At 49.6% G+C, this 27,891-nt stretch overlaps 1 protein-coding gene across 4 annotated transcripts in view; it reads right to left on the reverse strand.

Annotated features, from left to right (window-relative positions):
* The window catches only part of LOC142896826 (inactive phospholipase C-like protein 2), a 55,565-nt gene that overhangs the window by 22,251 nt on the left and 5,423 nt on the right, over positions 1-27,891 (reverse strand). The gene's annotated exons all lie outside the window — the stretch shown is intronic.

A 27,891-nucleotide genomic window follows, 5' to 3' on the forward strand; every position in this document is an offset into this window, starting at 1 on the left:
GAAATATTCTGAGGACATAAAGACAAAAGAAATTGGATGTTAAAACTTGCAAAAGTCTTTTGTGGATTCAAGTGGTTAAACATTACATCTAGAGTGATTCAAGCCACCCGCTCAAACTTTTTCTCATGATTTCTTTTCCCTTATTTACTCCTAAAACAGAAAGTTGCCATTGACCTCGGGGCTTCAGAGGAGGAGTAAGTATGTCTCCTCCTTTGATAATGTCTGCCTGCATAGTTCTGATGGATCTCCCCGGAGCAAGGTTCAGCTGCGGTGAAATTGCGGGGCCATTTATCTTCCATCTGACGGTAGCAGGCAGATGACACCTGGAACCTCATCACGATTGATGAGCACCACCAGAAGGAACGCTAGATGAATGACACAATCACCATTTCTGGTTTTTTTTGTGTTTTTTTTTTTTTTTTAGCCGTCTTGTCTTTTGCAGCCTGTAAAGCCCTCCCCCATAAAGCACACACACACACACACACACACATACACACACACACACACACAAAAATCACTCTGAGACCCCTAAAATTCTCCTTTTATTACAATTTCTCATCTGGTTTTGCACCATAATGTGATGCTTTGGGCAAATGGCACCAAGGGCCACCCAGGTTCAAGGTGTTAGTCAATACGCATTTGAGTTTGTCAAGCATTTCCTCCCGGCACACAAGTGCTGCGAGGGCGAGTGCCAAGACACACAGTGTTGTGTTAAAACATAAGCACTTGGCAAAACTGGAGGGGTAACAAGGTTGCTGTTAGTTCGGCTGGAGGACATAAAGACTTTATCAACTGCTCTGGGGAGAGATGAACAAGCTGGCATTCTTTCTCTGCTTGTACATCTGCAAAACAGAACTCATAACCTCAAACCAGAAGCTGTGTTCCCTGATATCTCAATTGTATGTGAGCAAATCATGAAAGCTTCTTCGTGAAGAGTTTGGGGGAAGCGTTGCCATTATCCTCTGCAGAATCAACCTTAGCACTGATTGTGTTATTGATGACACTTGAAGTAGGCATTAAAGGGTTGGGGGTGGTGCACCCCCGAGCCAGCTCTGATTGCTTCCAGGCCTTACCTCCGGGAAGTGCTCAGGCTAAAGCGGGTCCAATAATCTGTCTCATCGACATGCTGTTGCAATTAGCCAAACTGCGGCGCAGGCTAGCACGCTGCCACCCACAACCTTTCAGGCAAGAGTGGTTTTCAGACGGGATTAGAACCGAGATTTCACAATGACACAATCTAAACCTAAAAGGGTAGATTTCCCTTCGTTTATTTTTTTTCCATCCAATGCCAAAACGAAAACCTATGACCTAATTATTCTCAAACACATGGCTAGTCGGTTTACATGCTGCCAGAACTTGCCATGTATTGTGGAGGTTCATATGCCATGTGAATGTCAGTGGATATTGAGTTGAACATTGTGTTTGTGACACAAGGTTACTGGATTCTTGTGTGACGTCACATGAGCGGTATAGAGATTCAAAGAAAGAGCGGCATAGAAACTTTTAATGCTTTGAATTTCATCCTGTGTATTTTCATTCCTCCAAGCATCTTTTCAGTCTTGAAATAATGGTCAGTGCCATGTCCATGAGCCTTTTCCACACATCTCAGGGCTTTTCTGCGTGAGTATCTCTGCTTACAATGACGAGTACGTACAAGCACAAGTTTCTTTTTTCTTTCGGATTTCAGCGTCGGCTCGGGCTCCTGTTGCTGCCCTCCTTATAGTGCAGCAATGTGTTGCGCTATTTTGGAGAATCCTCCTCCACACCTCCCCCGTTTCGCTTCCTGTGCCGGTGATGCCTGCTGCTCTTCCCCTTCCCCCAGGCTGCCCCCGAACACTTTCTGATGGCTGCGAGAGTCCCCAAACAACCCTCCCGAACAGTGCTGGTCACACTTGCTTTCACTCCTGTCATTGCCGTCACACCCCGGCACTCGCCTTTATCGGCAGCGTGACATGAGGAATGTAACTCCAAGGGAGGTAATTAGCTTAACGCGATGGCGGCTGTGACACTGAAGCGCACCGCATCCACAAAACGAGCCTTTGCTATTTATAACAGTGTCCTGGTGAAGTCACTTACACAGGTGCCCGGCAGTTACACAACTCCAAGTCATCTGTTTGAAAATAACAGCCCTCTGTTGCGTGATGAAGCTGTACCTGAGGGAAGTGTGCGTCCTTTGATACACGATTAAACCCTACTGCTTTTGATGTCAGACGGGAGTGTTCTAACGATAACGCAGGATTTGAATGCGCCCCAACAACAGGCCTGGCCAGCAGCAGAGAGACGACTCCCACCACTCTGCGTCCCACTTCCTCTCAACCCCACTAAACCTCAAACCCAGAGCCGCGCCCACCTCCTCTTTTTAAAGGTTGTGCTGAAGGTCGGGTCGGGCCACTCGCTGTTCCTCCTTCTAAAAATGTCTCAGCCTTCGAAAAGCAGGCTCAATTCCTCCAGATCACAAAGACACAAAGTGCAGCACAGTTCAGTATCTACAGAGGCCTGCTCACTGGAGATCTACAGGTTGTTGTTTTAGTTGCATGGATAGTTAATCATGCGAGGATGCCCTGCTGGTGGAGGAGATGAAAAATTAAAGACGTGGAGGCAAAATCCAGGAACTCGACAGCATGCAAATCAATGCAAAACAAGTTAACTCAGTGATTTGCACAACAGAAGAGACCAGAGCACAAACTAACGGAGGTTAATATGTGCATGAAATTTCTGCAGCATTGCCATTCCCTGCAGAGCCGCTGCAGAGTTTTCACCGCTCAGTGAGCCCAAGTCTACTTGGTGGAGCGAAGGTCAGAGGTCATTGGCGGAACATGCAGCTCCCCACCCCACCCCACCCCACAACCCACCCCACCCCAACCCCCCACCCGCCACCGTCCTTGGGCAACAGAGTGCCTTTTCCTTCTCACATCCAAGACGGTAACGCAGACTGGCATGTGAATTCTGCCTGACAGAGTTGAAGGCAGACATCAGCCGTCAGCCATCAGCGGCGCACTGCACTTGTTAAGACTGGATGGAAAATGTTCCTTTATAGGGTCGGTTATAGGGCGAGGAAGGGGAGGAGAAAGGAGAGGAAAAGTAAAATAAGCATTTGCCCGGATTTTATGCGCTAGAAAGACAAAATAAAAGTGAGCAGCTAATAGAATGAACATGAACGCCTTTTGCGTCAATGTCAAAAGAAAATCAAACCGAAAATGCAAAATCCTCGCCGGAGCCACAAGGGCCGAAGAGGATCGACGACGCAGCGATAAACACACATGGGTGCTGCGGAGCGTCTCGCCTCGCCTTGGAAAACCTGCCGCCGCTGTCTGTCATGCTAATAAAGCATCGCGGAATTGAGTTTAGGAAATTGGAGAGGCGAGGGAGGGATGGATAGCGGGAATAAAGGAAGACGGATGATGGGGAGCCAGTCCGGGGGTGGGATGGGGCGGAGGGTGTGTGTGTGTGTGTGTGTGTGTGTGTGTGTGTGCGTGCGTGGGGGGGGGGGCTGTCACTATTTGTCACTGTAATCTCCCGTGTGGGCGACGGCCTCAAATCGCACAGCGGCGCATCATGCAGCCCATCACAGCGGCCCGGCGGCGGCTCTGCAAAGCACGAGCGTTCTGCGGCAGCGGGCCAGCGTGCGTGAGCCGCATGCGGTCGGACACGGCGGCGCCGGCCCGGCGTCGGCACAGGCCTGCGTCCTGGCGGCTCGCCGCAAATGAAAACGTACAGAGACACACGGCGTGATTGAAATCATATCAGTGCCTTGTGTCTTTAAGTGAGTCACCGTCTGCACGTCGAGTGGCGACACAAGATGCTTCTGCCCGCCGCTCGCTGGGTGTGTTGAGTCACATGACTGCTATTTGGGTCCCAGCCAAGAAGCTGTGGGTGGAGCTTCAATCCCCTCAAAGAACCAATCAGAGGCCTTTGAGATGGATCCATTGCCTAGCGCTCTGCGCGACTCATTTACAACATATAACATTGTGACATAAGCCGTTTTCCCCGAGTCGGTCTGTGAACGCACCGTGACTTCACATTAAAGAAAATGTTTCCTCGTTTTAAATGGGTCACATTGGTAAACACTGGTGGGGGGGTGGGGGGGGGGGGGCAAAGTTAGCATCCTGCATACACTGTTATCGGGCCAAACGTTCGCATCAGAGGGTCTCGAGTTAACACTCGTTACACGCTCACATAATGAGAGGGAGCCCCTCTGAGATCAGTGAACACGGCGAGCAGCACCAAACAGCCTCGCTAATTAGCGGCCCGCAGAGACCCAGAGTGGAGGTCAATGCTGCGGAGCCAAATGGAAAGGAAGGGAAAAAATACATTCTATACACGTCTATATCAACACATACATATACATGCACACATATATATATAGATATATTGATACATATACAATATTACATATATGTATGCAATCGATGTATACATCGATTGTATATATTGTATATGTGTAAATGATAAAATTAAATTTAAAAGTTGCAGCTGTAACACATATATATGTGATATATGGCATATATACACACATGTATGTAATAATGTATATATGTGTATGTTGTAAATCCAGTTCAGCCTCCACCTTCCTGAAGACGCCTCGCACCTGAACGCACGCGTTACCTGCACACGCACGCCAGAGTCGGGCCGGGCCCCCCAGTGGCTTCCTCCCTCGCCCGCTCGCTCGCCCCCACCCACTCACCCACTCTCTCTCCCCAGCTGCTTCCATCATGCAACCCGTTGCCCTGCATCACCACTGGGGCCAATTATTTCCCTTGCATAAAGCCCCGTTTAGGAAGCCGACTCTGGGATGAGTTTGTGCGTGCCTGTGGCGTCCGTCCACCTGTGCGCGCTAGTTGCTATGCTGAGGGAGCAAATGACACAGTCACACACACACACACACACACACACACACAAGAGACACGGGGAGACTTTGGTAGGGTCAATTAACGCTCCCACCCTCTCCCATCAGTCTCACGCCAAGGTGCCCGCCGTCCATCACACGCCTCGTGCCACTAATTCTGCAGAGGTCCACGCTAAATCATCACAATAATAATCCTGGCCTGTGGGAGGCGCTGAGGGAGGAGCAAGTGGAGGAAGTGGTTCTTTGTCCTTGTCTTTCTGTCTCTGATTGGCTCGGATTTTGCGACGCGCGCTTGTGTCGCCGTAACCCCAAACAGATTTTTTTTTCCCGGCTGCCTTTAAGGTTTTTCGCTGGATCGTTTAACCCATCAGATTCCACAGCGGGTGAGGAGGCTGGAGGTATGAGGGCAAGGAGCGGCAGTTTCGAGGAAAACAGCAGAAGAAGAAGCTGCTGCAGGTTGTAAACAACTGCTGCTGCAGAGATCAGCGCGACCGTTTCGTCAGAGCAGTGAGAGACTCGCGGCATGGAAAAAGGTTTTGACAGTCGCAAAACTTTTCTTCCTTCTCTTCCAACTTATTTGCCTGATTAAAAATGAAGTTTCCAGCTCGTATATTTAATTCAATTTCGAATCCAAAAGCCATGTGTTTATAAATAACCCGACCTCAGGGCAGAAAAGATGCATTCTGGGGGAAAATTTTCTTCTGTTTTCTTTTCTTTCAGCCGTCGTTGCGTTTTTTAAAAAGAGAAACGCAGCCCCGGAAAAAGATTCTGGATGGCTGCGATCCGCACCCCCGACAGTAATTGCCGCTCAGTCTTACACAATGGGCCTTTAAGTCAACAAAATTAGATACGCCGGGGCTTTTTTTTTTTTTAACGTGACGATTGCCTGCCGCTGCGATAACAGAAGTGATAGCTGCGTGCCAGATACTCCTCCTGGAGGCAATCATCGCCTGTGATATTGCCGCGTTTAACGCTCCCCTCTGGTCCGCAGCGCTTTAATTACACAGGCCCGGTTTGATCTCCCGCCGTCCTCCCTCCCCCCCGCTTCCACGGCGGCTTTTTTTTTTTCTTTTTCTTTTCCTAAATGGTTCGCAGCCACAGGCGTCACTTCTTGGTAGAGCTTCCTTAAAAACACACAACAAAAACCCTTGGTGAGAGTGCAAAGTGTGTTTGTCCTGACCGGTGAAAAAAAGAGGATGATTGCTGACGCTGGCCATTTGACACCGCGTTCCTGTCACCTCTCTCTCTCTCTCTCTCTCTCTCTCTCTCTCCCTCCATCCACCACTCGCTCGTCCTTTCGCAGCCGTCGCCGCCGTGTGCTCGCTCTGTTTGTCTTTTTGATGAATCCGCGACTCCTCGGCCGCTAAATTCCCAGCACGCTTCTCCTCTTGAGGGCTGATTGATGGCGGGAAAAGAGCGGCGGTGCGCCGGACGCCTCCGTCCTGCGGGACGTGATGCATCACTTCCTCGACGACAGCCGACAGCAGCGGCGGCTGTGACCCCGCCCACCATCAACACCCTGAGCCTCGGCCGACCAATAACGGCGAGTGATGCCAATAAAGTCTCATATCTTGAATTATCTTGATTTGCATTATGGGGCCCATAAAGCTTATCAAAGTAGTGTCACTTACCATCATGCCTCTGTCACTCACGTGATGCGTCAGAGTGCATCAGCCAATCAGAACCGAGAGCCGAGACACAACATGTAGGAAGCCGTGACCTCACGTTTGGAATAAATAAAATAACTTTTCTGGCCTTTAGACATTTTTTTAGAAAGCTTCTGAGTCCACGACTTTCCTTGCAGTACCACTGGTGGCCACTGGAGAAATCAGAGCGGCGGCACCGTATCCAGTTCTCATCATACATCCATGATACAACCGTAAAGGAGAAGGTCAGGCCCTCACATGGGGACATGGCTTGCTGTTACCGTATCAGGTGGCCTTCCCTCCTTCCCTCCTTCCCTCCTTGCCTCCTTCCTTCCTTCCTTCCTTCCTTCACGCAGGAACTTCTCTGTGTGCCGCCGCCGCAGACGGCAGATTACGGCAGCCAGGCGGAGAGAGTTCAGCTTGAGCAGAAGGCTGATTATCAGCAAAATGTCACGCAGCCTGTCAGATTTCACCCTCAACTTCAGGCTCAGCGATCTGATGATCAGCTGATAGTGAGCCTGGGGACGCCAGACTCCTTCTGACTGACTGTTCCAACCTTTCCCTTCATTTTTTCCTCTTTTCCAACGTCTTTGGTTTGATCTCTGGTCTCCACGGAACAATATGCATTATGGGATGTGTATTCTTCCTTTGAGCTCGGACCTTCACCCTAAGACGACCGCGCACCTCCTTCAAGTCTCCATGAGACGACGCAGTGGGACGGATTTGTATGTTTGCCTGTCAGTAGGTCACCAGATGCCCTGAAACAGCGATGACAGTCAGATGGAGGGTAGGAGGAGGAGCATTAATGTGGGAAACAACAACATCTTAGTAATTCGGTTTGGGATTTGCAAGTTTTCAAGTGAATGAAACCTTCCCGAGCCAACACGGCTGCAGCAGTCTCGAATTATCTCCGTTTCTAGCGGTGCAACCTCGTCGTCCATGATGGTGTAACCTTGACTGCTGTCTGCATTGCAGCGAGTGGCAAGGAGAGGAAAGTGCCCCCCCCTGGCCACTAGAGAGCTGCTGCTGCTGCAGTGCAGGACACCTGCGCTACAGCCCCCCCCCCCCCCCCACCCCCATCTTTTACACCCCTGCGATCGTCCAAGGCTTCAACACAACCAAGTACAGCAGTGTTAGGTGAATGAGTCAGATTTACACACTGATGAGTCGTCAACATACGTCAACATACTCACACACACACACACACACACACACACACACACACACACACACACACGGAGCACCTTGACAGGGTTTGCGTCACTCTACCGGGAATGAAAACAAAACATTGCAACTACAAAGTGTCCGAAACAGGTTTTGTTCTTTTTCTCTTCGCCTGTGGATGATCTTGTTTGCGCCCACGTTCACCCACACAGGTACCATCCTCTCCTCTCCTCTCCTCTCCTCTCCTCTGCTCTGTAAACCCACATATTCTTTTGTATGTGTGTGTGGCAGGGGGTTGGGGGAGGGGGGGTGTTGAGGGAGCAGTGCACCTGCCTCCGTGTCCATCACGCTCACTCTCCAAACACCCACCGTGTGTTTTATTTTTTGAAACGGGCCGAGCGGCGGGGGGGGGGGGCAGTTATTCACATGGCGGCGAGGAGAAGGAGAGGGAGGCTAAAATTGGCCGGTGTTCAGTCGAGTCCAGTCACCTGTGTAGGTGCGGAGGACTCGGTGTGGGTGGACGAGCAGCAGAGCTCACTATAGCCCCGCACACTCACAGCCTTCGGCTTTTGTTTTCTGTCCAAACCGCCGTCTATTCACAGCATGGCGGAAAAGAACCCTGAACAAAAACAAAAAAAAAAAAACTCTACAAATGTGAGCAGGCTTTGATCAATGATGCATCTTTTTCTCTCTTTTTTTTGCTTGCTTTCTCCCTCTTTCTCTCCCTGACACATTTCACGCCTGCGTCCGTGAAGCCCACTCAACTCTATAAATAACCCCATGAGCCTGATCCTTGGCTGGGCGCCTTGCGTCTCGTCAAGAGGCTGGCACGTCAACTTACTGTTCCGCTGCCAAAATAACAGGGGAAAAAAAAAACAAAAACAAAAAAAAATCATAAGCAATCTGCACCTGCTTATTTTTAATTTGCAAGATGATAAGCCTTATTGCTCAGCGCCTTCCCTCTGGTTGCCTCTTACATAATCGCTCTTCGCCGAGTTTAGCTGGTAAAACATCCACTGCGCGCATTACAGCACATTTGTTGTTACTAGAAGGCACGGGGCAGAAGTGCATTTGTTCCACTTTAGCAGCGATACTGAGGTACTAAACACTTTTGCATTTCGCAAACAGCAGTCTTAAAAGCAAAGGCAAAGCGGATTTGGTGCCATTAAACAGTGAATTGTTCGACAAAATTCAGGGATCAAAATTGGAGGTGTGCTCTCTCTCTCTCTAGAGAGGGAGCCAGCCAAAGTTACACGATACTACACCAGGCCAGCTGGGGGCGCTGTTAAAGCCTCGCTGTTTAGTCACAGAAAAACGGCAAAGCAAAGAATCCGTGCGGCTGCTGGCGAGCAACAAAACCGGCCATTGGTGTGTGCCGAGGAGAGCGGAAAACGATTTGTTAGCTTCTCCCTTCTCCCTGTGGTGGAGATAAATGTAGGGCACGTGCAGGAAGTGGGCGTGTCTGTGTAAATGCATGGCTAGAGGAGGAGGAGGAGGAGGAGGAGGAGGAGGAGGAAGAAGAGGAGGAAGGTGGAGTGAAACGCTTCGACGTGCTCACTTTGCAAGAAGAGCTCGGGGTGAAGGTGACCTTTTGCTTTTGGCCCCAGAAGCCTGAAAGGCAGCGGTCGCAGTGGGAGGGAGGGACTGGGGGAGGGGCGAGGGGGGACAAAGGTATGGGCGAAAATCAGCGGGGGATCTCTTGGAGGGAGGAAGGGAAAAGGCGCAGGGAGAAGACGGGCTCCTATATTTAGGCCTGGACTGGCTCCTGCAGGATTCCCGTGGAGAGCAGCGAACAGCAGGAGGGGAGGCGGTTCCGACAGCGATGCGTAAAGGAGGCTCTGCTTCATACAAGCTGACCCAGTTGCACGCAAAAGAAATGAGCATGACCACCGCGCCGTGGCCGACTCATGCGCACGATGCCGTTTCGAAAAAGGTCACGCGGAGGTAAAAGCGAGTTCGTGTCGCCGTCGATCGCTGACATCCGCCATTACTTTTGCATGAGGCAAAGTTGCAATTTTCATCACCGTGGGGACTTCATGAGTCCCGACACGATCAATGCTGGCTGTGTGAGGTTATGCAATGGGAAGCTATGGAAACACAGTCCACTACATGGTCTCTGTGTCTCCGGTGCTTTTTGTTTTGTATCTATAAGCCTCGGAAATCACCCCTGCACGTGTTCCTCCTCCAGTACAGTGGGGGGCGGGGGGGTGTTGCACAAGCTGGTTTTGCAAAGTAATGATCCACAATCAAAAAGAAGACGTGACCGTGTCGATCATCGAGAGGCGGCATTTTGTCACATTGTTGCGCGTCTTGCCTGGATTTTCCTCCTGCAGCCTCGGTTCCCCCCAAGTCATAAACTATGTATTCTGGAGTTAATATCCAGTCAGTGCCCTCAACCTGATGAATATGGATCTGTTCCCCCAGGTGCTGCACGTTGGCGGGATGCAGAGAATACAAATATAGTTCTTTTTTTTAATTTTTTTTTATACGTCTAGCTTTAAAATGAGCCATATTTCCACTATGGCGTCACTTCCTCGTCTGGGCTCAGTGCTTCAACGCCTTCGGCAGACCGTTCCTGGGCAAACATGAACCCTGTCCAAGCTTGCTTGATGAGGTGGTCTCGGAACCACAAGCCCAGGCACGGAACCCCTCGTGTTACCAGGCGAGGCTCCAACAAACGCGACTGCTTTTGAAGAATCGTCTGTTTTTTTTGTGCAGCGCTTCATTCTCAAGTTGCATTCAACCCTCTGCGTCCATGCATTTCTTGCATCTCCAGAAAGATGGACTGTTGTGCGTACACTTGTGCTGTTGTGCAAATCAAAAGTGCACATGTGCCCTGCGGCTCGGAACCCAAACCAGAATCAAACGATGGAGGAAACACTAATAATGAGCCAGAGTGAGTGAATCACTCTGAGGCTATTTCAGCTCTCTGATGTGTGTGTGCGCGACTGTGTGTTTTGGCTTTTTTTTTTTTTCCCTTGTCATGTGGTAGACTCTACAGCTCCCCACAGAGCGCAAGGAACCTTGCAAGCCTTCGGCCAGCAGCTATGAAAACAGAGGAAGAGGAACTCGGCCGACATGAGAGGAACCGATGCCTGGCTCGCATCACAATCTTCATCATTGACCGCTCCGAGTGTGGACCGCCGTGGCTGAGCGACGGCTGAAAACAGAAACACAGCGCTGGCTGTCGCTCAGCGTTCCTCCGTTTGTGTAAAATAGACTTTAAACAAACAATTGTAAAAAAAAAAAAAAAAGAAAAAAAGAAAGAAAGAAAAAAGGAAAGAGAGCTGCAGCCCTGCAAGAGGAAGGAGTGACGAGAGCCCAAAGTCACAGCGTTACTCACGTCCCTCTGAGGACGGCGGATGCATCACCGGCCACGTGCTTAATTAGAGCAGCGCTCAACATCCTTCAGAGAAATCCCACCGCGGAACCGGCTGGCTCAACATGCCGGGTTGCGGTGTGTTGGAGTCGGAAGGACCCGGAGGGACCTTGAACACCGAGGTGCTTCCAGTGCCGCAGCAGCAGCAGCAGCCGCAGCAGCAGCAGCAGCAGCAGCCACACCTCCTTTGTAGTTCATGTCTATTTATCTTAATTCATTACCAGTGGTTAAGACTGAAGTCTTGTTTGATTGGAGGGGTGGTTTGCTGCAGTACCTGCGGTTGGCCAGAAGGTGGGCTTCTCCGCGAAAGCTTCAGTTTGATGCTCACAACTCCCAACCAATTTACAGCCGACTCCTCTCGAGAGCCGCCGGCTCGGCTTCAGGAGTCAGGAGGTTATTTTGTCCATAAGGGGAAAAACCGCTCAGTTGCAAAAAAGAAAGTGAGTGTCGAGGGCTCAGGCGCCCGATTCAAGGATCTCACCCCCGGCGCCCCCTTTCACGGCGCTCTGAGCCCCTTCGACTGGTTAATAGAGGGGGGCATCGCTCAGGGGCGCCCCCCGCAGGTGATCTAAAGCCTTGCTGAACCTGCCGCGGTGCTGATCCGACCCCAAGACGAGATGAAGATCAAGGACGGATGGAACTACGACTATGACAATCGATACAATCGATACAATCGAACATTTTATATATGTACACCCATGTTCCATACCTCAATATGGGATTAATAAAGGCTTCTATTCTCCTCTATTCCCTCTTTCCATTGTATGTCAGCCTTCTGTGTCTTTACCATTCATGGTAGTTAAAGTTGGCAGTAACTCTTCTTCTCTTCTTCCGTATATGAAACCCAGATACTGACAGAAAAACTCCATGAGCACTTTTCAAGGTTCATCAGCATTTGCTGTCGACTGAGTCTCAGCAAAACGCCTTATTAAATGAGTTTTTTTTTTCAGCACAGTCATCACTTCAAGTCAGGCAGAGCCTTTCGAGCCTCTCACTTCACTTTCACCTCTTCCTTCCAAAAAAAGAAGATCTTCTCCTTTCCCTTAACGGGCTCATCTGCAATCTAATCCAGCCGTTATTCAGGATGAAGTTCGCCTCATTTCCTTGCCTGCCGCTTCTTTTTTATTTATTTTTTTCAGCCAGTAGCCGTGCGATTGGAGGAGCCCCTCCTGCCTGCGTCCCGCACAAAAGGAGGCCCCTGTTGTGATTTAAGGCGCCGCATCTGAGAGCATCCGGCCCTGATTTACGGTGCTCATTAAGGACGACAGCCGCGGAGGCTCCTGCGCCGCTCCGCTGTGCCGACCTCAGGGCGCCGGGGAGGATTTAATGGTAGCGTAACGCTGCAGCGAGGTGACCATAACAAAAAAAAAAACAACCACTGGAAGTTTTTTTACTACGCGCTGCAGCTGCTAGTGAGAGTTTGCAGGAAGAGCGCTCGTCCTCCTTCCTTCCTTCCTTCCTTACATTGCTTTTATCTCCATTTTGTATCTGGGCTTGTTTGCATTGCCAGGGCCACCTGAAGGACGACAGGTACGGGCAACGCACAAATACACACACAACAGCATGCAGAAGCTCATCAGCATCAGCCTGATCAAACAAGCACAAGATAGAAAGGCAGGGAGGGGGGGGGGGGGGCGAGGAGGGGGGGGGGGGACGGGCCGCTGCATATCGGCAGGAGATTATCATCAGTGAGCAAACACTGTGGGAAGACACCGCCGGGGCTTGTTTTTCATTTTTTTCCCCTTCTTCTCACTTTTGAGAAAAACAGGAAGTGGACGCTGCATATGTGCACAAGCGGTTTCACCAGAGAACATCTCAGTTTTGTTTTGAATATTCATTTCCCATCGCAGGAAGGTGTTCACAGACACCACACCTCTCCCTCAGCCCTCCCCCTCTCCCCAGCTGTCAATCACAGAGCAGACGACTGCATCCGAGCCCAGATTATAATCACCTGCCAATTTTTTTCTCCGCTGCGCCAGTAACTGGATTTAATCAACGTTGACCTTTTTTTTTCTCTCGACATTGGTTGTTTTTTCTTTTTCTATTTTTCATCTTCTTCTCAAAATGCGCGAGGCTGTCTCAGACTGATAACGGGCGAGATTACAAGCGGGGACGGCGGAATAATGACCCCGGCGGTAGAACCAGAGCTGCGAATTGCAAAGCGAGCCGTCGATCAGGCGCCGCTGAATGTCAGAAATGAAAAGTCACGGTGACGCGATTTGCCGGGCTGATGGAACAAAACAGCTCCGCTGCCTCCGATAACTGGGGATGGGGAATTGGGGAAATTTTCATTTGGAAAAATGTGTCTGATTTGCATCAGGCAGGATTTTATTTATTTATTCATTTTTTTTTTAAAAAGAAGGTGCCCATCACTCTTGGCAACTTGCAACCCCCCCCCCCATTTGCAGCCACTGTCCATGCTGATGTCGTATCACCCTGCTTTAAAACTGACATAGTGGTAAAGCAGTAGCCGAGCAACTGAAACACACAAGATGGAGAAGGGAAAAAAAAGAAGTGGCTCGCAGGTGAAAAAACTTTAAGAGCCTTTATGAGTGCCATAAAGATGGGAGGCACACAAATTCCAGGTGTGCTACCCTGAAAAATGCACAGAACTAAAACATACAGCAGGAAAAAAAAAAGCACAATTACAGGAACCATGATGCATTTTCACTGGAGGTTCCTTCCATTTCTGGACTGAAATGAATAAAAAATGTCATTAAAAACCAATTCAGCAGGTTCTGTGTCAACAGACACAGTAGAAACGTTTAGGTCTGCTTGACGGAGGTAATAAATCACATCGGATCATCATCTTTCTGGTGGTTTGGGGGCTGAGAGAAGTTCCAAGTCCTTCCACTGTAAAGATGAGGCATATAATAGTGTTATTTTTAATATACATCATGGCAAGAGCCTTGACGGCGTGGATGTTTTCAACAGCGTCGGTTTGCACATCAATACTTTGACACGAGGAGCAAAAAAAGAACAAACCCCCCCCCCCCCCACACACACACACACACACACAAGTAGGTTAATAAAGTGACCTGGTTGCCTGGCAACTCAACAATGCCTTTCATTTGTTAATTTACACTCAAAGAAGGTCAACGAGTGGCGGACGAGCGCCACCACGATGACTATAATCTGACACGAGTCCAGAAAACTGTGTCGTAAGGACGGCCATGCATTTATTTTAGCTGTCGTTCTGCGTGGATTGATTAGAGGAGACAGTGTTTTTTTTGTTGCTTTGCATTATTGTATTGCTTTTGCGTCAGCCTACTGGGAAATAAGCCGGTTCTTCAAGGGAAATATGCTTAAGGAAAATCCTCGGCTGGCAAAACAGCTTGCGAACGTTGCACACATGTCGAGAACATCCAGTCCCTGGAACGTAGAGGTGGTCTGAAGGACGGCGATGTCATTGTATACCGCCGCCACCACCACCGAGGCCGCCACCGCCGAGGCCGCCACCGCACCGCCGAGGCATAGCATGAGACCAAGCACAGCGAAAGTGACTCATCCTCTTTTTAATTCTGCTCCGACAGTGTTGGAAACGCGGCAAGGAATCAATACACAGGTTGACGTGCTGGATGTGAGTGTGAGGGGAGGTGGTGGAGTGTGTGTGTGTGTGTGTGTCTGTGTGTGTGTGTGTGTGTGTATGTGTGTGTGTGTGTGTGTGTGTTTGTGTGTGTTTGCGCACATGGCCAAAAAAAAAAAAAAAAAGCACAGACTTGGGACTTGGATGAAATTGGTGACAGTCACACCTGAAGATCTGCTGGCAGAGCAGCTGCAGCAGCAGCATCGCTCGCATTAGAACCTCCAACAGAGGTCGTTGGAGGTTCAGTTCACACCACCAGAGTCCAAGATCGCTCCCGTTCATTTCAATGGAGTTGCTCACCCAACGCCCAGACTCACACGATTTATTTGGCCAATCAGAACCGTTCTGGAGAAGGTCACTTACAGACAAGTGAGGACGCAGCCAATCAGATGGAGCCGAGACACAGCAGCACGTAACGACGTGGCGACGTCACGCTGGGGAGAAACTCTTTTCTGCAGCTTGACCTCCGAATTTTCCCAGGATCGGATAACCAATCAGCTTCCGTTGAAGCCAGTGAGTGTAGAAAAAAGCAGAAAACGGCTGCTGCGAGCTGCCCAGATGATGAAGAAGATGAAAACAGGAAGTGGCTGAGCCGTCGCGCTGGTTTGATCTGAATGTGAAAGCATTTAAAATTTTTTAAAAAAACTGCGCTGAGAGCTTCTCTTCTCTTGGTGCAAACGCAAGGCTTTTTACAAGACTTTGGTTTGGCTGGCTGCGGCCTCCAGCTCCACTCCACTTCAACAGTTTGGGGTCTCTGAATCATTCCTGCATTGAACGCCTTTATAACCAGTTTCATGAAATAATGATCTTGAATGCACTGCGATCGTTACGAGCGCACGGAAATCAGTCAAGGTGCGCCAAACAAGAATGCTTTAATTCCTAATGAAGACTTTAGGCTGAGCGGTCGAAAGTCTAACTAAAAGTGATTGAGAGAATTCCAAGTGTGCAAAATTCTGTGTAATCAGACTGAAAGTCGTCTGTTTTAAAGAGCAAACATAAACCATGATGCTTTGTTTCCTCTGCTATGGTTTAGCACACGCAGCTACGTGTGTTTATAATACAAAGCTTTGTTTTAGAGATGTTTTCTAGTGCACTAGTAATGTTCTGAGAGCATTCCAGTATTATTTCAGATTATTTCAGGAAGCTGGTTATTATGGAGTTTAATGCAGAAACTACTCAGCGAACCCAAACCTCTGAACTTGCAGCTAAACTGGCTGCGACATCCTGCGACTGGTCGGCTTTTCGCCCAGTCGCCTCCCAAGTTCACAGACGCTCGGCTACAATCGCTGCCAGTTTGCAAGACAGAAACAACATGAGAGGGTTGACTGGTGTGAAGCAAGCTGGTGCGTCTCTTCCTGGAGTCTCACTCTCATCCCATCGTGTTGGCCAGTAATGGAGCCCAGCAAAGAGTGCAGAGGCCTTCCGCCCGCGAACACGCCGCGTTTGTGTTTCCTCCGCTGGCGGTGCTGAGTCAGCAGTGTGCAAGCATGCAGAGCACACACAGACTCATTGCTCCGCCCACAGCGGCTGCTGCCGAAAGGAAAGAGCACCGACCCCATTCCAGCAGCGCGCAGGGTTTTTTTGTTTTGTTTTTTAGCCTTTTTTTCAACTTTTTGAAAAGCACGGCTCATTGTTTGTTCACTGAATCCAGCTGCACGTCTGTGGTGGGACTCAGCAGCACCTCAGCATCCCTCAACGTTCCAAAACAAAGCCAGATGCCCAGCAGAGAAAAAAGAAGAAAACAGCTTCTCTGCGTGGCTCCAACCCCTCGACGTGCTCAGCATCCGCATCCTCAATCAAAAGACCATAAGAATGCAGTCGACTCGTCTGATTTTGACGTCTTCTTTTCTCTTCTTACGCGTTCACATAAAGGAGAGGAGTCAACTTCCAGCTGCACATCCTCTTTCGCTTTCAGTAAACCAGACAGAGCCGCTGTCGGGGAGACACGGGCGCCTAAAAATACCTCCAGAGTGGAAACACAGGGGACACGACTCAGATCCACTACGATCGGGGCTGTCCAACCCCGCCTCCTCTGCTTCTCCTCCTCCTCCTCCTCCTCCTCTTTAAGTGGCCCACACCTTCAGGTTTCTAACCAATAGACGTGTTGAAGAACACTGCAGCCAAGCGATGTTGTGCAAGCAAGCAGAAACTTGGATTCTGCATGATGGAAACAAAACATCCTGCACCGGTGATCAATTATAAATGTTGCATTGCAGTGGAATGATCTGGGACGAACGGATCTGGTCTTCAGCCCCCAGACTCACCCGTCTGGGAAACACCAGTTGATGGGAGTCGAGATGAAAGCTCCCGTGAAATAGCTTTGAAAAGACACCTTGCTGACGCATTGACTGTGGTGGCGCTAGAGCAGCAAGCAACTCTCCCCTTGCAGGAATATTTAATTCACTCGCTGCTTATCCGTCATTTCATTTTCTCTTCTTCCACTCACCCACGCGCCGCCAGGGCCAGTTTTTTATTATAATAGAGGCTTTCAGACAAAGCCTTTCACACGGCGGCGCCTGCACCATGCTCGTATCTGGCGGCGGCGGCGGCGCTGCTGGAAGGCGGGGGTGGGAGGGGCGGGCGTGGGCGGGATGGCGTGGCGTGCTCCCCCCCCACCCCCACCCCCCGCTCCCTCTGACCTGCCGGCTGGAGGCGGCAGACAGAGACGTCCTCTCCATTTACGGGCCGGTCAATAAGGCATTTCCGACGCACCGCCGTCTACTTGAATTCATTCCCAGTCGAGAGCTCCGTCAATAACGCCGCTCGCCGGTCACTCGCCGCCCGGACAACACACGCGGCTGAGCAAACACGGCTCCGCCCACCGCCGCCACGCTACATCACCCAACCGGAATCAATGAGGTCGATGGGGGGGAGGGGGGCGGAGACAGGCCTGGCTATAGGATACTAATGAGTGATGGCCGGCGGCGGCGGCGGCGGCTCCGCTGTGTTACACATGCAGCGGTGACTCTGGGAAATGTGATCCGATCCACCCGCTCAGCCCGTGAGTCTCCTGCCACCGCCACTGGACACAGCCGAGAGGGGAAGGAGGGGGAGGAGAGGGGGAGGAGCAAAGGAGGAGCAAAGGAGGAGGGGGCGCAGCACATCCTCCTCAAGGACGACCCCCCCCTGCCCCCCCTCCCCTCCTCCTCCTCAGACGGCGGGGGGGGAGCAATTTAACGGCATTAGCAAACAGTGCACGTGGGTGTGCACGTGGGCGCGCTCGGAATGTGCCACTCGGCCTTCACCTGTGCTCCTCCATCGCCGCCGCTGCTTGATAAACTTGCAGCTAATCAGATCCCAGCGCAGTGATCTGCTAATCTAATGGCGGCGCTCCAGCGCCAGGATTCAGCTGACCGTCGCCTCGGCCCCTCCCACTTCTCCCCCCCACTCCTCCTCTTCCATTTTTCTTCCTGTGCGATCCGTGATCTCCAGTGATCACCTTGACCTCCGCAGCTTCGTCTCCGTGGCTGAGAAACATTTTTCAAGCAAAAAAATTGAGACCCTGTGGCCCCCCCTCTCCCCCCTTCAGCGTTTCTATAGGAGCTTCCTCTTCTTCTTCTGCCTTATTGAAGGTAAAGGTTGTTTGTGTGGGGAGTTTGTGTGAGCGTCACTTCAGGGAAGCACTCAGTCATTCAAAGACGAAGGCCGAAGAAGCAAAATCATTCAAAAAACAACAACTAAACAGAAAATCACCGTCAGGTGGTTTGCTGTTTTGCTAATTCTGTCAACATGATCAGTGGTGGAACTGTGCAGACACTCACAGGGAGCACCGCAGAGTCGTTTTGGAAGACACAGGCAACACTTACTTCAGCCAAAATTGGCAAACAAAAAAAAAAAAAAGCATCAGAAAAGTCAGAAAATACAGTTATTTGGGTGGAAATATGATATGTGAAATATTATGTACAGACATATCATATATCGCTTTATATATATATATATATATATATATGTATATACATATAATATGCGAAAAAATCCAAACAGTCAGTTCACTGCTCCAGCCGTTTGGTTATTTATGCAAAGGATGATCGAATGGGAGGAAACACAACACGCACACACGCACACACACACACACACACACACACGCGCACTCAGCACCCTGAGGGAGTTTTATCAATCTCAGCATGAGGCGTCTATGTGTGAATACTAATTACGGGAAGCGACGCCGTCGACTGAGAATGAAGACGCGACAGCCTGTTGCTTTTCTTCCCTCTTTTTTTTTTTTTTTTTAACCTTTTCTGCGAGATTCAGCCGCTTCCCCTGATATCTGCGCCGACAACACAAACAAACAAGCGTCATGCATGCACTCGCTCATGTGCAGAAGCTCGGTAAATAAAGTGTAAAGTGGGTAAAGTGGACAAACAAACGCACTCGCTGCTCTCTTTCCCATCAACAGATTCCACAGGAATGTCACTTTCAGACTCACTCGTCTCGACGCTCTTCACCTTCCAGGTGAAAACCACCGGATGTCATTTCTTTATTTTTTTTTAAATCTTATGCAGACGTTGCTGTTTACGCAGCAGTTTGTTTTCAGTGAATTAGTAGAAGTGAAACACTTGTTAATCACTCAAGAGAGGCCATGTTGTTTGGATGCAGACAAATGAATCAATTGGCTAACGATTGAGGCCGCGTCCGTTTTCTATATATAATTGGGATCTCTGAGCGGCTGCAATCGCACGGCCAATTAAAAAACTGAGCAGTAAAAGAGAATTCTGCCCGATATCAGCCAGCGCTGATTAGTCCCGTAGTAATTTCCCAGCTATTTGAGAATCAGATGTCAGACACACAGAGAGAGAAAGAATTACAACTGAAAAAAACTGCAGCTACTTTGAGTTTCATATCGAATTTCCGGGTTACAGACAACTGAGACGCTAACGTGAATGAAAGCCTGTGGAAGGCAGAGAAACTGCTGAAGGAGAAGTGAAACAGGTCCAGCTGCTGTTGTCGTTGCAGGCGGCTGCAGGTTCTGTTCTCTCACCGACCGCTGTGAGTTATTCAAATCAGAGTCCAAGGGAAGAAAAAAAAAAAAGAAGTAAACGTTCGAGATGGTTTCTTCCTCCGACCGTCGTCAATTCCAGGCAAACTCTGCCGTAACACACCCACTGAAAACTGATTTGAGCAAGCGAACACACACACACACACACACACACACACACACACACACACACACACACACACACACACACACACACACGAGGCCTCTCTTCAAACATCCAACCTGTTATTACTCTCAGTTTCAACACGCTGCAGGAGTCCAGCCAGCAAAACAGAAACGTGTCTCTCAGTGCCGCCGTCTGTCTGTCTGTCTGTCTGTCTGTCTGTCATCACAGACCTCCCGCCACCTGCTGACAGACAGGGCTGGACGAGGGTTGAACGAGGACGGAGGCCGTGGCACATGCAAAATTCACGTCTCTCCTTTTTTTCCCAGCATCCTCCTCTTCCCCCCTGCGTCACGACCACAGAGGAGGTCTGGAGAACAGAACGTCCCCGCCGGGTCTCCTCGTCTCCGACCCATCCCGCTCTCTCTCTCTCTCACTGCCTCTCTCTCTCTCTCTCTCTGTTGTTGAGCATTGTTCAGTGAATACTTCCTCACATTGATCTGTGTGCTGTTCCCTCAGCGCCGGCCCAGCAGGGCCGGTTCAGGAGTGGGACCAAGCCCATGCTGCAGGACCGCTTCATTCATCTGACCGCATCAACTGTGTAGTCGTGATTGTATTGTCGTTTTTTTTATTTTTCATCATTTTGTTTGCTTTTTTTTCGTTTTTTTTTAATGTGATTTATGATTTATATTTCTTAATTTCTTTTTATTGAGGCTTTCTTTTATTAATTTCTTTTTATTGATCGTCTATATTACTGATGACTGCTTGTATGAAGCTGGTATCACACACTGCTTCTACCAACTAGTAATTATCAGTTTTATTAAAGAAAAAAATGCCTTGGAGATATAAAAAAAAAAAAAAGTCATTAGCGGAGTGGATGAAATCAACATCTTTGAAGATTGTGAAGGAACACCTGTTGAATGAATGAATCTCTTGACACACAAAACAAAGGCTGATAAACATCAAAAGCAAACGGTTGGAGGTCAAACAAGGCGCACAGACAGTCGGTTGTTTCGGAGCAAAAAACGGGAAACTGGTTTAGTTCAACTCCTTCGCCGGCCGCTGACCCTCCTGACCCTCCTGACACCTCGTGTTTCACACACTCACTGGACCTACCCCTCCTGCGCTCGCTCCCACGTCGTTGAGGCGCAGCAGTAAAATTAGACCCCAGCAGCAGCAGCAGCAGCAGCAAACAGTGTCTTAATAAAGTTCTGCTTTCAGCACCTTGGCTCCTATTAACTGGGTCGCTGTGTGCTGCTCAGAACTCGTGTCCCCCCCCCACACACACGGAATGACCTCGCTGTGTTCCGACTAATTGGAATGCCGCATTACGCAAGCCCCCCCCCCCCCCCCCCCCCCCCGCCCAATTAATAAGCCGCTCACAAAAGAGCAGCCTTGGCACAACAGGAACTTTCTGTGCCAGTAGTTTTCCCCCCTCACGTCGCCACCGGAGCGACGGTTTGTCGAGGGCGACTGGACTGCAGCTCAGGAGGGAGAGCGGCTTGTCCAATGACCAAGAGGTTGGCAGTTCAAATCCCGTCCCGTCCCAGTCTGTCGTTGTGTCCTTGGGCAAGACACTTAACCCTAAACTGCTCCCAATGTGGCTGGCAGCCCCTTGCAGAGCAGCAGCCACCCATTGGTGTATGAGTGTGTGAGTGAATGGGTGACTGAGAAGCTGGAAAGCACTATTTAAGTGCAGTCCAGTTCCCATTTACCATTCGTCGGCACTCAAGAGGAGTTTTCTCAATTCCAGGATATGCATCCGTCACCGGGAGCGTTGCCTTCGAGTGGCGGCTGACACGGAGTGAATACGGAGTGAATACGGAGTGAAACAGCTCCTGGGCTTCAAGCTTCATGTAGCAGGAAAAAACTAAAAGTATTTGCACCAAACGATGCAGAGACTTGTCAGGCGTGGCTCTGTTGGCATCAGGACAGGAGGTGAGAGAAAATTGCGTTGCTCAAAACAGGCGGTTGCAGACTGGACGTGAATATGACAGACTGGACGTCACCCTCAGTGGCCTTATAACAAGGAGCACACTTACAAAAACTGAATTTGCTAACAATCGTTTTTTTTGGGGGGTTTGTTTTTTTCCAAAGGACAATTTTCAGACCTGTCACTTTCCTTTTTCTTTTCTATTTTTTCATTCCATTACCGGCTGAAGCCGCCTTGTCACTGTACAGAAGCTGTTAGCGATCACAGACACACACACACACGCACGCATATACGCACACACACACGCAGGTCTGGAGGAGGTTCCCTGAGTTGCATCAGAAGCAGGAGAAACGAGCTCCGCGCTGCCGTCTAAATGGAAATTTGGCGTTTCCCAGGAATTCTATCAAACGCAGTCAGCGGTGCAGCGGCAGCAGCGGCAGCGGCAGCAGCGGCGGCAGCAGCAGCGGCAGCAGCAGCAGCAGCAGCAGCAGCAGCAGCATTAAAGGACCTGGTGGGCTTTCAGGTTTTCTACAAAAGCAGCCAGCAATGCTGCTGTTCTGAAGGATTTTTATTTATCGCCCTCCCCCCCGTCACCCCCCCCACCCCCCGGTAACCTCCCTCCTGCTGCTTTATAGTGACTCACATTTCCCTCTCGCCGCGAGGTAAGAAGGTGTGAGCTCCATGCTGAGACGCTCGGCTCAGCAGCAGCAGCAGCAGAAATAAACCCGAGTTGCTGGAAATAATGTTTATTCTACTTCTGTCAGCGTGGACTGTGGCTCTGCGCTGCAGGCGGAGAGGCTGCAGGGTGTCACATGCTTCAGCTCCTTCCTCTTCTTATTTCCACTTTTTTTTTTGTATTTTAAGTCACTGTGTCACAAACACATTAGTTGGTCTAAATACTGTTGATAATGCGTCTTTATTTTGTAATGTCTGTGTGAAAAATATATATTAAACATTTCTTCTCTACTAAAGGCAACCTGTTTTACCCGTTTTTTAGAATCAGGAACCTCGGCTCCAAGCTGAAAGTCAGTAGCTTCATTTTTTTCAGAATGCTCATTCAAACTGGAACTGAAGCTTCAATTTTCATCCGCTGGTAACCCAAAGCAGCAAATCCCCCCGCTGCCATCATCATCTCGCCCTCCTGCTTTCCCTCCACTCTTATTGTCTCAGCTATGTAGGTGGGCGTGTTGTGTGTGTGCGTGTGTGTGTGTGTGTGTGTGTGTGTGGGGGGGGGGGGGGGGGGGGCCTCACATTCCTCCAGTGAAATCCAGATCTCTCCATCTCTCTCTATCTCTCTCTCTCTCTCAAAAAACAACACGCAGTGGAAACGCAATCCCGGGAAAGTGGCTCCTGCAGAGCCGACGACCGTCGGAGAAAAACATGAATATGAGAGTGACGAGCAGTCACTCCAGTTAGAGACCAGGCAGAGGACGAGCAGAGGATCCAGTGCCTGTAATCCTGCCAGAACCTGATGTATTCTGAAGGTTTACTGCAGCTCCTCTTCCTCCTCCTCCTCCTCCTCCTTTTCACCCTGTAAAAAACCCTCCTGGAGAAAAAAGCCAAGTGTTGTCTCGAAGGAAAGACCTAGTGTGTGTGTGTGTGTGTGTGTGTTTGGGTTTGGTGGAATGTTTGAGTGACGTGCCTGCGCCTGCACGGTGACCTGCTGCTGCTGCTGCTGCTGCTGCTGCTGCTGCTGCTGCTGCTGCACCAGGACGACCCGAGGCGACGCTCCGTCAGCGAGGAGCAGCCTGGTTTAGATCTTGTCACTCGGACGTGGCCGTGCATAGTAAATAATGTTTGAGGAGCAGCAGCAGCAGCAGCAGCGGCGACAGTGTGACGCTCAGCGTTGACGGAGAAAAAGAAAATAATAAAATAATAATAAAGAGCTCGAACCAGCAGCACAGAAAGACCATGAGATTGTTCTTCACGTCCTCGTCCAATAACGCACACGCGCACGCACACACACACACACACACACCTAATGCGCCTAAAAACCAAAGCCCACTCCCTCTTCTCGGCTAACGCCATCTGCGCAGAGGCGGGAAAAACCGAAAAAGAAATGTGGCGCCACCATCTGTGTGTTGCCGGCGCCGGCGTCCCAGCAGCGGTTATTATAGATTAGAGCGGCGGTAACAAGATCTACAGTTCGGCTCCGAGGACAACCAGCCTCTTCATTACAGCGGGATCTGTTGTCGTTCGCACACATCCGTCAAGCGCCTTCAGCCCTGAGCCACAGAAGCACACGGCTCACCGCTGCAGCTACAGGTGTAGCTCACTGCTGCAGTTCACTGCTGCAGCAACTCACTGCTGCAGCTGCAGGTGCAGCTCACTGCAAACTACAGTCAATGAAGTGAGGAAAAGAAGAAACTTTAAAATGTGGTCAATGTAAGTTCAAAGGTTTTTACCTTTTGGGGTTTTTTTTTTGTAAATGCACCAGTGTGAGATTACAGTTTGATGCAATAGAAAAGTAAAATGGGTCAAGATGAGGCAGAAGAGCTGCTAATTATAAGTCTAAACGGCCTCAGCGCTGTTTATCAGTAGGAGCTTTAAAACCCAGCAGGCTGATCATTGCAGTGGCAAAGACAAAAAGTAAAGTTTTGTGTTCAGCTGGTTTCAGTGTTTAAGTCGCAGCTAAATTTGACTCCAGTCGAATCATTTGTTTTTGTGCATTTGATCAAATAACCACAAACAAAACAAACCTAATCAACTCAGATGATCAGATAGAGAAAATATAGAAATGTGCCTGCTGTCTTATCTCATGAGCTAATCCACATAAAACTTATGAAAACTAACAGTAACTTGAAGACGTGCAGATACAAGCTGCATTTAGCATCTCCATGAAGAAATCTGCATTTGTGTGCTTGTGTTTATTTTCCAATCCATGTCAACACCGAGAATTTTCAAGGCTGAATTCTGTGTCTGAATGAATGACGACAAAGAGAGAAGATGGAAGACAGGCGGAGAAAGAAAACCAGCTGCAGCCAGAGGGCTTCTTCTCTTCTCTTCCTCCTCTTCTCTTCTGTTTTGTTTTTTATTGAGGGGGGTTGTTGTTGTTTTTTTTAGTACGGCAGTTCAAACCTCCACACGTGCCTCTAAAAGCCGACCGACCCCAGAAAGAACTCCTGGTAAGACCGCCGCCACTGCCGCCGCCGCCTCGCTTTCTCTGTGTTTTTGATGTATTTTCCATTCTGGAGGAGATTCTAGCTGCCCAGCGCCAGGATCAGCAGGACCAGCAGGACCAGCAGGACCACCAGGACCAGCAGTATCAGCAGGATCAGCAGAGCCACCAGGACCAACAGGACCAGCAGTGCGAGCATCGCTCTGGATTCTCTTCCACGGCGTTCAGCTGAGGACGCTGTTCTCAGGCAGCACACACACACACACACACACACACACACACACACACACACACACACACACACACACACACACACACACACACGCACACACACGCGCAAGCGAGCGGCGCATTATCACTCCTAATAATAGTGCGTATATACGCTTCTATATTCTGTGTGTGCCAGCCCTCCTGCTGATCCTCCCACTGCATCATACGGCAAAGATTTCTACCTCACTTCCCCTTGGATCAGCGCCGGCTTCTCAAGGCCGAGCAAAAGAATTGTTGTGTGTGTGTGTGTGTGTGTGTGTGGGGGGGGGGGGGGGGGGGGTTTTCAACAGCGCTGCGGAATTCACAGTGGCCTTGTGCAGTGCAGTGACTACGCACAAGAGATGAGGAGGACAAGAGGAAGAGGTGGTGCAGGATGAGCAGAGGGAAGCCTCTGGCAACACACTGACCGTCTGATGAAGCTACTTGAAGGCGGCGAGCGTCCTCCACGGACCTGTTATCAACCCCTCCCCCTCCCCCCGCAACGTTTTAATTCACAAAACTAATGAAACGGAAACCCCGAAGAAAAAAACGCCCTGTTTTCTCCTTCTTATTACCGCGATTACCTGGGAAATAGAATGGAAAAAACGAAAGGCCTGGCTGAAAGGAAACAAGCGCCCCAGCCATTAAAGCTGAATGTCAGTGTCGTCTCACAATCCCCAGTTGGTGTAAAGCTCTGAAATGTCATCATGTTGAGAACACAATTACACAATGTTTTTGTTGTTGTTGTTTTAAAACCCGCCGCCACTTATTTATTTTGGCAGTATTGCGATTGTTGCAAACAGTTTCATCATCCGCAGTCACACAGTGATTTCTGCACTCTCTGTCTCTGCTGGGGGTGGGGGGTGGGGGTGGTGGAGGGGTGAGTAAAAAAAAAAGAAAAATCCAACTTTGCTTAAATCCCTCGGATGTGAAATCCTCTCGTCCGGATCTGGAAGGCGATTGGACGAAAACGACACGCTGTCTCGGCTTCGTACGCTTGCGTTTCTCACTTCCTGTTCTGTCCAGTCGCTCGTGGTTTCCATTACTTCTCGCACACGTTTTGAGCACAAACCTGCAAAAACCAACCCAGCAGTGAAAACGCCGCATTTCCAGGACACTCGTCGTCGAGGTGAGCGTGTGAAAAGTCCAAATTCTCTTGCGTTTAAGTGGCGGCCTGGTGAAAGCGAGGCTCCAGCGGCAGCTCTGAGCCGAGGCTTCTTGTTCTCTTTAAACGCGGAGGCGAGCGGGAAGCACCTGAAATTTCAAGGCCGCCCGTTTCAGGTTGACAAGACGGATGAGCCGCTGCCGAGCGGCTCTTAAAGACCTTATTGTTCAACTCATCCATCAAACTCCGGCCCAGGGGCACGTGGGAAATATCCATCCGGGCAAATCTGACTTATTAGGGATCGTTAAGCCCTTGACTTGACACGTGACGTCCTGAGAAGTCTTTCTTCCTCTGGGGCATTTCATCAGGGCCGGGATTGACGTTTTTTTTTTCATTTTTTGCATTTTACATAGAATTCATTCAGCTTCTAATGTGTCCCAAGAGTCTCTTATTAAGATGTGGTATTACCAGGAATCCTCCACAATTCCATTTCACAAATTCAATATTTTCCTGTTCAAAGGGAGCTGTTGTTGCCTCGGGCAGAGTTTCAGTGAAACTCTTTATTCTTACAAAAGGTAAATAAATGGACGTGACGAGATGAAGGGGCTGCGGTACTGAAAGGAACTTTGGTGAGTTGTTGATCCAGACTTGAAAGATGTTGGTCCACCCAAACTCAGCTGCACATCGGTGACACGTTCCAAAATAACAACCGGGTTCAGTTTGGATTCCTCCTCCCAAATTATTTGCACGTCTGATTATGCTCATCTTGTGACTTGTTTATTGAACGCCGTTGCCGTTTGCCCGAGAGGACGTAAACACTCCTCGTCTTCCGACGAGCCGTGAAGCCGAGCAGGGAGCCGCTGCGTGAGGTTTTCCAATTTCTGGAGCCCTCGGTGGTGAGGGATTAGGGGGTACGGCAGATTAGCTGCGAGCGCATCCGTTCTGCAACATGGAGAAATCAACTCATAACAGCACACCTGACTGCTGTTTTTGTGTTTTACCTCAGCAGCGTGTCGACGCTGCAGACTCTGCAAGCTAACCAGCGGTTACTTCTCCAAAGCATCCGATCCAACACGTTGGTTCAAAAATGGGGCCTTGGCTTTATTCTTTCCCGACGCATCCGGATAGTAAATTCATCAAGTTTTTCCATCTGCATTTGGAACCAAACTTCAACGGTTGTTAATTTGCTCGCCTCGTATTTTTGCTGCTTTAATCTGAGAGCGACGACGCTACAAGTGATCCTGGTGGTTCTTTTGGAGACTGAAAAAGAGCCTGTCAAAAACAATATGTCACAACATGGCATCAAATGAGAAACCTACAGCAGTTTTCTTGTTTGTTTGTTTGTTTGTTTGTTTGTTTTAAGTGGCTCCAATGAGATGTAAATCTGACCTTTTCCTTTTTAAAGGAAAACCATTTAAGGGAAATGGCTGCGTGACCTTGACTAACAGCCTCAATGCTTCTGGCTCTCCGTTTGACACTAAGCTGTGGATTAAAGCACAAAGAGGCCTATTTGACATGTTTGTATCTTGCAGATTGCTGCTTCTGCTGCTCCTGCTGCCTCTGCTTTGAGGGGTCCAGCCAAGACGAGAGCGGTCGATGATTCAGCATCCCGGACGTCTGTAATCACCACTTCACATCTCCCGCTGCCTCACTTTCAACGCAGTGCAGCTTTCCGTCTTCCAAAAATACCCCCGGAGCGTCGGAGTACGGAATTCTGAATTCTGCTGCAGGACACGCAGGAATTACTGGTGGCTTTTGGCTTTTAT

This window comes from Nelusetta ayraudi, unplaced genomic scaffold (genome assembly GCF_046127955.1).
Source record: "Nelusetta ayraudi isolate G7.1 ecotype Tasmania unplaced genomic scaffold, CSIRO-AGI_Nayr_v1 ptg000057l, whole genome shotgun sequence".
In the NCBI taxonomy this organism is placed as follows: Eukaryota; Metazoa; Chordata; class Actinopteri; order Tetraodontiformes; family Monacanthidae; genus Nelusetta; species Nelusetta ayraudi.